Source organism: Panthera tigris, chromosome C1 (genome assembly GCF_018350195.1).
Source record: "Panthera tigris isolate Pti1 chromosome C1, P.tigris_Pti1_mat1.1, whole genome shotgun sequence".
Lineage (NCBI taxonomy): Eukaryota > Metazoa > Chordata > Mammalia > Carnivora > Felidae > Panthera > Panthera tigris.
The window spans coordinates 88,123,572-88,131,261 of NC_056667.1; the positions used below are offsets into that span (position 1 = coordinate 88,123,572).

At 35.8% G+C, this 7,690-nt stretch overlaps 1 pseudogene; it reads left to right on the forward strand.

The window, feature by feature from the left end:
* The first annotated feature begins 5,859 nt into the window (after positions 1-5,859).
* Positions 5,860-7,455, forward strand: LOC102966313 (annotated as a pseudogene).
* Positions 7,456-7,690: the final 235 nt, after the last annotated feature.

Sequence of the window (7,690 nt, forward strand, 5' to 3'; positions counted from 1 at the left end):
ATAGACGTATGATGAATCTGCAGGGTGAAGCACAGAGGTAGAAAAGTCATGTCTGGATAAAAAGCAATGGGCAATACATCTTACATCTTAGAATACATGTAGAGTGAATGAATCTTTCTGAAAATACAAGTAATAAATAGCCTGACTCTATTTGGGGCAAGCATTTATATAGAGCTAAGAATTTTTCATTAAATATAAGGATCGTAATGCATAGAAATGTTTACTTCACTTCCCCAGGAGAGAGAAATGTTAGGCTGAAAAAAAGAAATCCAGAATATCTAGACAATATAAATGAGAAATTAAGATTTAGTAAACAGAGAAATTCTTTAAGTTCACCTTGCTAAAAGTTTTAAGCAATTCCTAAGAGGAGGACATTGAAGACAGAACACAAGAATTCTAGTTTTTAACCTATGGTTTTCAAAAACTGATTTTTTAAAATTATCCATATAATGACTATAGCTTGTGTTAGTCATTCTCAACTACACTAAAGCATCTATGTATGTCTTTGCATAAAACAAAGCTAATAAAGAGTCCAAGCCATTCTGGAACAACATTTGTGCCATTTATCTCCACCATGATCCAGTGTGGAAGGAAGCATTTGAGGCCACTGAAATTTGTTTCTACCCTTTTTGGACAATTTCAGAAGAGACAATCAGGATACCTTGTAATTTACTTCATATCCTTGTTTGCTTCAGTCACCAAGAAAGGAAGACCATTTGTGTCCACACACAGGCTCCAGAAAAAACACAGAAATCATACCAATGGTTTTCAATATGAAGGATTGTTAACTAGCTACGAAGTTGTTAATGAGATAATTGAAAAGGTTAGAAGAGAGAAGAAAGGTAGCAATTATAAAAACAGTTATTAACCTTAGAGCTGAGGGAACAAAGAGAAGGAGATGGAATTGCTCTTGGTAATTTATTATTATTTTTTTAATGTTTATTTATTTTTGAGAGAGAGAGAGAGAGAGAGAGAGAGAGAGAGAGAACATGAGCAGGGGAGGGGCAGAGAGAGAGGGAAATACAGAATCCGAAGCAGGCTCCAGGCTCTGAGCTGTCAGTGCAGAGCCTGACGCAGGGCTCGAACTCATGAGCTGTGAGATCATGACCTGAGTCGAAGTCGGATGCTTAACCACATGAGCCACTCAGGCACCCCTCTCTTGGTAATTTAAATCAATTTCCTCATCTCTAAAATGAGACTACTGGACTAAATTGTGTCTAATGTCCTATGGCTAATATTCTCCACAATCTGTGCCTTAAAATTCTGTGATTCTATAAGTCATGCTCAATTAACCCTTAGGTTAATTGACAAAATAACCCTTAGGTTAATTGACAAAATAGCTTGGATTCTGTTGATATTTCAGTTAAAAGAATAACACTGGCATATTAGGATAATGCTGTCTGATGTTTAAAATAAAGCCCAAATTATAATGGCCCAAATATCATTGAATCTTATTTCTTGTTCGCTTAAAAGCCATGAAAAGATGACCCTGATTATTGGGAGATTCTCCTCTATTCAGTGACTTAAGGACTCAAGGACCATTCCATGGATGGGTCCCCTATTCCACCAATCATTATGCTCATCTACATCAAAATGGAAGGAGAAAAAATGCATAGGGTTTACACATGGGAAGTTTTTATGGTCATGCTTTGAAGTGGTGCCCATTCTCTATTCACATTCTATTGATGAGAACTCAGCCACTGTCAAGCCCAGCTGAAAGTACGATAGGAAATTTAAACTTGCTATGTCCCCAGTAGGAAAAGAAACATGTTTGTTAACCAGCTAGCAATCTCTGCTACAGCTAGCTTTATGAAAAAAATCCAAAGAAACAACATTTTGAAGTCTAAAATTTCCAAGTTAAGCTGTGTAATTAACCCACTTTTTCCCCAAAACATACCCAAATTACTTTATTTTTAATAAATTGATTATTATCCTTCTTAATAATTTTCCTTAGAAGTCAATATTTAAGGGGCGCCTGGATGGCTCAGTTGGTTAAGTGTCCAAGTTCAGCTCAGGTCATAATCTCACAGTTGGTGAGTTGAGCCCTGCATTGGGCTCCATGCTAACAGCTCAGAGCCTGGATCCTGCTTCCAATTCTGTGTCTCCCTCTCTCTGCCTCTCCCCTGATCATACTCTCTCTCAAAAATAAATAAACATTAAAAAATTTAAAAAAAAAGTCAATATTAAAAAAAATAAAATACTACATAGTACTAATTAATTTTGTCTTTTATTCAAAAGCAAAATGACTTTTTTAGTACTGAGTTACCACAATATGCTGAAATATTCTATTTATATAATCATCTCTCCCACTGCAATTTAAACCATTCTGTGCAGGAACTATATCTTTTTCATCTTATGTATCCTTAGCATCAAAAGGCCACAATAAAACTGTTTAAACTGTTAAAATATAAATTATCTCAAATGAAAATGAAGTAAATGTTTTAAATCTTCTCATGTATACATTTTATTGAATAGGTTTAAGATTGTTATAAGAGGTTTTTTTGTTGTCTTTTGTTTTTTTGTGTTTGTTTTTTGTTGTTTTTGGGAGCAGCATGGACTTAGTTTGTCTTAGAAGCTACCAGGGAAGAAAAACAGGACTCTGAATACACTTGTAGAAAATGTGTTCTTTCCCTAACCAAAGCCTGAGCCCAGTGCCAGAATTAATATAAAACACCTGCCCTCAGTCTCATACCCCAATGTAATGGTTAGCTTTATATGTCAGCTTGACTGAGCTAAAGTATACCAAGATAGCTACCCTCACAGATCTGTGAGGATCTGTGTGAGTTTTTCTGGAAGAGATTAGCATTTGAATTGGTGAACTAAGTAAAGTAGATGGCTCTCCCCAATATGGGTGTGTGTCACCCAACTCTCTGAGGGTCTGAATAGAATAAAAAGGTATGGAGAGGGCAAATTCTCTGTGTTTGAGCAGAGACATCCATACCCTCCTTCCCTGGGACTCTGGGTCTCCATGTTCTCAGGTTTTGGGACACAGATTGGAATTTATGCCATAGGCTCTCCTGGTTCTCAGGCCTTCAGACAGACTCAGACTGAATTACAGCTCTTGGTTCTCAAGTTCATAGACTGCAGGCTATGGGACTTCTTGGTCTCCATGATTGCATAACCCAAGTCTCACAATAAGTTTATATATATACAGCTTATAAATTCTGTTTCTTTGGGGAGCCCTCACTAATATATCTATCCTTGGTATGAAGAAGTGTTAGCTCCCAAGAGTTACAAATGGCTTCACTAAAACTTATTTCATTAACAGAAATGAAGAATCATCATACTTAGTAGGTTTGTTGCTTCCCAAATAGGGCTCCAAAAGTAAACCCACTACCTGTTTCTAAGACCTCACCTTTACCCCCATCGTGTAGGGTCAAAAGAAGATCTGGAGTTATACTTTTTATGAAAGTGAATTAATGAGATGCTAGACATTATCAGCCAGCAGGCTCTGCCCTTGAAAAGAGGTGTAGACCATGGATTTCTCCTAAGGATGACAGTGAGGAGCAGCCGTGGCAGGCTGAGGTGGTGGAGGCAGAGTGCAGAGGCTTGAAGGATGGTTTTAGTTGAAGAGCATTATGGACTTGAGCAAAAAACCATTTTCTGCCTCAATTTCTTCATCTGTAAAATGAGAAGTTTGGACTAAATGAATTCTAAGGTACTTTCAGTTCTAAACTCTCTAATAAGCATACTAGTTAAGAGCTTTTGCTCTGGAGAAAGTTCTGGAGCTGAATATGGACTCTGGCTCTGTAAGCATGGGTGAGTGATTTAATCGCTCTAAATCTTAATGTCCTCATTAACAAAATGGAGATACTAATAGCACTTTCCTGATAGGTTAGCATAGTGCCTCACCTATAAAAATAGCCAAACGAAAGGTAGTTATTAAAATTTCTATTCCTGGATATCATGCTCTCCAAAAGGAATACTCTTTCAAATACCTCATTTGTGTAAAATCTGAAAATCAATAGGATCGTTATGAGAGTTAAGAGATAATGCATATGAAATGATTCTGTATAAAATAAAGAATAGATACTGTTATTAATTGCAGTGTATTTATCCTCCAAGAAATTGACCTTACTTAGTAACTATGAATTTAATCATCACTTTCTTCTCACCCTGTATATATGTTATATGTGACAGGGAGGGTTTCATAAAGATCCAATCTAACAGTTTGATTCAAAACAGTTAAATAATTTTTTTTTCTTTACTGGAATTAGAGACAAGGACCAATTGGGGGATACAAATGATTTACAGTCTTTCATTCATATGGGTGAATGTTTACATGCTAAAATATATAGTTTTGAAATAATGAGAATCAGTGAAAAATGGGAAAAATTGAGTGGGCCTTTTAGGATAAGTAACACTTCCGTAATTCTAAATTTTAGCAATGCTATAATGGAATGGGGTGAGGAAAGGGAGCGGTGGTGGCATTTGGGTGTTGGAGGAACCCATGACCACAAGAAAGAGAAGAAAAGTGCAAGATACATTGAACGAAACTTCTAAAAGTAATTGTCAGGCTGGAAATTGAAGTATTAAATTAAATGAAATCAAGTTCCCAAACTCATGATTATGAAAAATAAGTGGAGTTTTAGGGAAAGGCTTTGTAGAAAAGGTAAAAATGAGACTGGTAGACCAGTGTTGCACAGATAAATGGGCAGGGGAAAATAAGTTTATGTCCATGTGACTTCCTAGAATTAAATATGTGCTTCAGCAAATCTTTATCTCTGAAATACTAAACTTACAACTTTTAGTTTTCCTATTGTCACATCGCAATAAATATTCACCAAACAGGAAATTAAAAAGAAATATTCTGTGTGAATTGAAATGTACTTTCAAATCTCTGTTTTTGATACCCAAATATACCTAATTTTGTTGAAGGTACCAGGTACTCTGAAGTTAGATTTCACAGGAAGTTGAGATTCTCCTTTCTTTCTTGAACTCAGTGAAATTCTTCAGCAGTGTAAATCCCTTTGAAGTCAGGTCGATATGCCAATGTTGAATCAAATTTTGTGAACTTCAAAGCTCACTCTGTTGTGGAGGATATCCTGGTGAGGCTACATATTGCAAAAAGAAATGAGACTATGACTTGAACATTTTAACTAACTTGGTTTCGAAAGTACTATTTCAGGTTTCTTATTCTGTGAATATTCATATCTTTCATATACTTAAATATTTAATACTACAGTATTATTACCATATTCCAAAATTTTACTTTATGCTTATTTGATCCAGAGAAGTCTGATGAACTTACTTTAGATTGGAATTTTACTTTACTTTTATCTTACATGAAGGAGTTTGGGGAAGAGCAAAGAATTTAGTAGTTTAGAAGCTTCATGAAGACTTCAGCTATGTGTCCTTAAGTAAAGTGCATTCAAAAATTAATTTTAAAAATCTATATCACAAAATTTTTATAAGAATATATATTAATGTGTGTATACATGCTTACCATTCAATTATAGTAAATTTAAAGCATTTTAGTAAAGTTAGTTTCCTTTTTTTCCCCATGAAAGACTAAAAATTTTCAGGACCACAAATGTTCAGATTAAAGTGTTTAATTAATCACTCCAAGTGGTTAATATATGGTCAATATCTCCCATTGTTATAATGAGATACTGCTATATTAAAATACTAGTATAGAGTCTTCTTCAAACAAGTCAAAAGCAATTTCAAAAAAGTGACATTAAGCCTTCCAATACCACTTGAGAGCAAACACTTCCTATTTAATTAAATGACCAGATCCATTCTTTATCAAATACGTATTAAGAGTAAATTCTGTTTTAGGCACTATTTTCAAAAAAAAAAGAAAAGAAACAGCTCTTCCTGTGCTGGTTAGCTATGGTGGATGTAAACATCCTGAATCCTGAGGCTGAGGTGGCCCAAGTTCAGGCAGTACTGACAGTCAACATCAGTGTGGTCTGAGGGTCAGGATTTGCTGAGGACCAACTTGGAGCCTAAGTGAGCCGTGGAGATGCTTATTTCTGGTACCAGAGACATTAAATTTACTAAATATGGTAATGTGATGCTTCATGAAATACAAATTCAACACCCAACAGCCGCCTTATAAGGCAAAGTAGCAACAGCCCAGGATGACATAACTGGTGATGACACCACTTCCAATGACCTAATCATTAACAAGTTGCTGAAACAGGCCCTCTGCATTTCTGAAGGTCTTTATCCCAGAATAACAGAAGGATTTGAAGCTGCAAAGGAAAGGCACTTCAGTTTTTAGAACAAGCCAAAGTAAACAAAGAAATGGACAGGGAAACATTTATAGATGTGGCTAGAACATCTCCTCGTACTAAAGTGCATGCTGACCTTGCTAATGTCTTAACAGAGGCTGTAGTGGACTGCATTTTCACCATTAAAAAACAAGATGAACCAATTGATCTCACTGTTGTTGAGATCATGGAGATGAAACATTATTTTGAAACTGATACAAGCTTAATCAGAGGTCTTGTTTGAACCTTGGGGCATGGCATCCTGATGTGAAAAAAAAAAAAAAAGATGCATATGTCCTTACATGCAATGTGTCATTAGAATATGAAAAAATGGAAGTAAATTCTGGCTTTATTTTACAAGAGTGCACATGAGAGAAAGAAACTTGTAAATACTGAAAGAAAACTCATTGAAGATAGAGTTATAAAATAATAGAACTGAAAAAGAAAGTCTGCAGTGATTCAGATAAAAGATTTGTTGTTAACCAAAAGGGAATTGACCTCATTCCCTTAGATGCTCTAACAAAAGAAGGCATAGTAGCTCTCTGTAGAGCTAAAAGAAGAAATATGGAAAGGCTGACCCTTGCTTGCAGTGGAATTCTTTTGATGACCTAAATACTGATTGTTTGGGACATGCAGGACTTGTCTATGAGTATGCATTGGGAGAAGAGAAATTCACCTTTATTGATCAATGTAACCATCCTCACCCTGTCATTTTAGTGGTCAATGGACCAAATAAGCAAAATTCACTCAAATCAAAGATGCAATAAGAGATGGCTTGACAGCTGTTAAAAATGCTACTGATTACGGCTGTGTAGTTCCAGGTGCTGGTACAATGGACATGGCATTGGTAGAAGCCTTGATTAAATATAAGCCTAGTGTATAAGGCAGCACCCAACTTGGAGTTCAAGTATTTGCTGATTCATTGCTCATTTTTTCTGAGGTTCTTGCTCAGAATGCTGGTTGTGACCTTCAGGAAACACTAGGTAAAGTTCAAGCAGAACATTCAGAATCAGGTCAACTTGTGGGTGTGGACTTGAACACAGGTGAGCCAATGGTAGCGGCAGAAGTAGGAATATGGGATAACTATTGTGTAAAGAAACAGCTTCTTCACTCCAGCACTTTGATTGCCAGCAACATTCTCCTGGTTGATGAGATCATGTGAGGTGGAATGTCTTCTCTAAAAGCTGAATTGAAGATTCCCTTGTGTCTTTTGAATCATGAAGACTCTACAGAGTGATCCTAAGAATAAAGCTATGCAATTTTTGTCCAAGCTTCATATGATTTTCAAGGGAATTTTCTTTTCTCATATGAAAAAAAGAGAGAACACTGACGCTCAAATTCTGAAGTTTTGAAAATACAATTACAGAATTTTTTAAAATTGCACTGCAGTCTCCACACATTAAGCAGTCCATTTTTACCCAATGAACAGGATAATTTGCTTTAGCTTCAATGATATAAAAGTACCATATTAG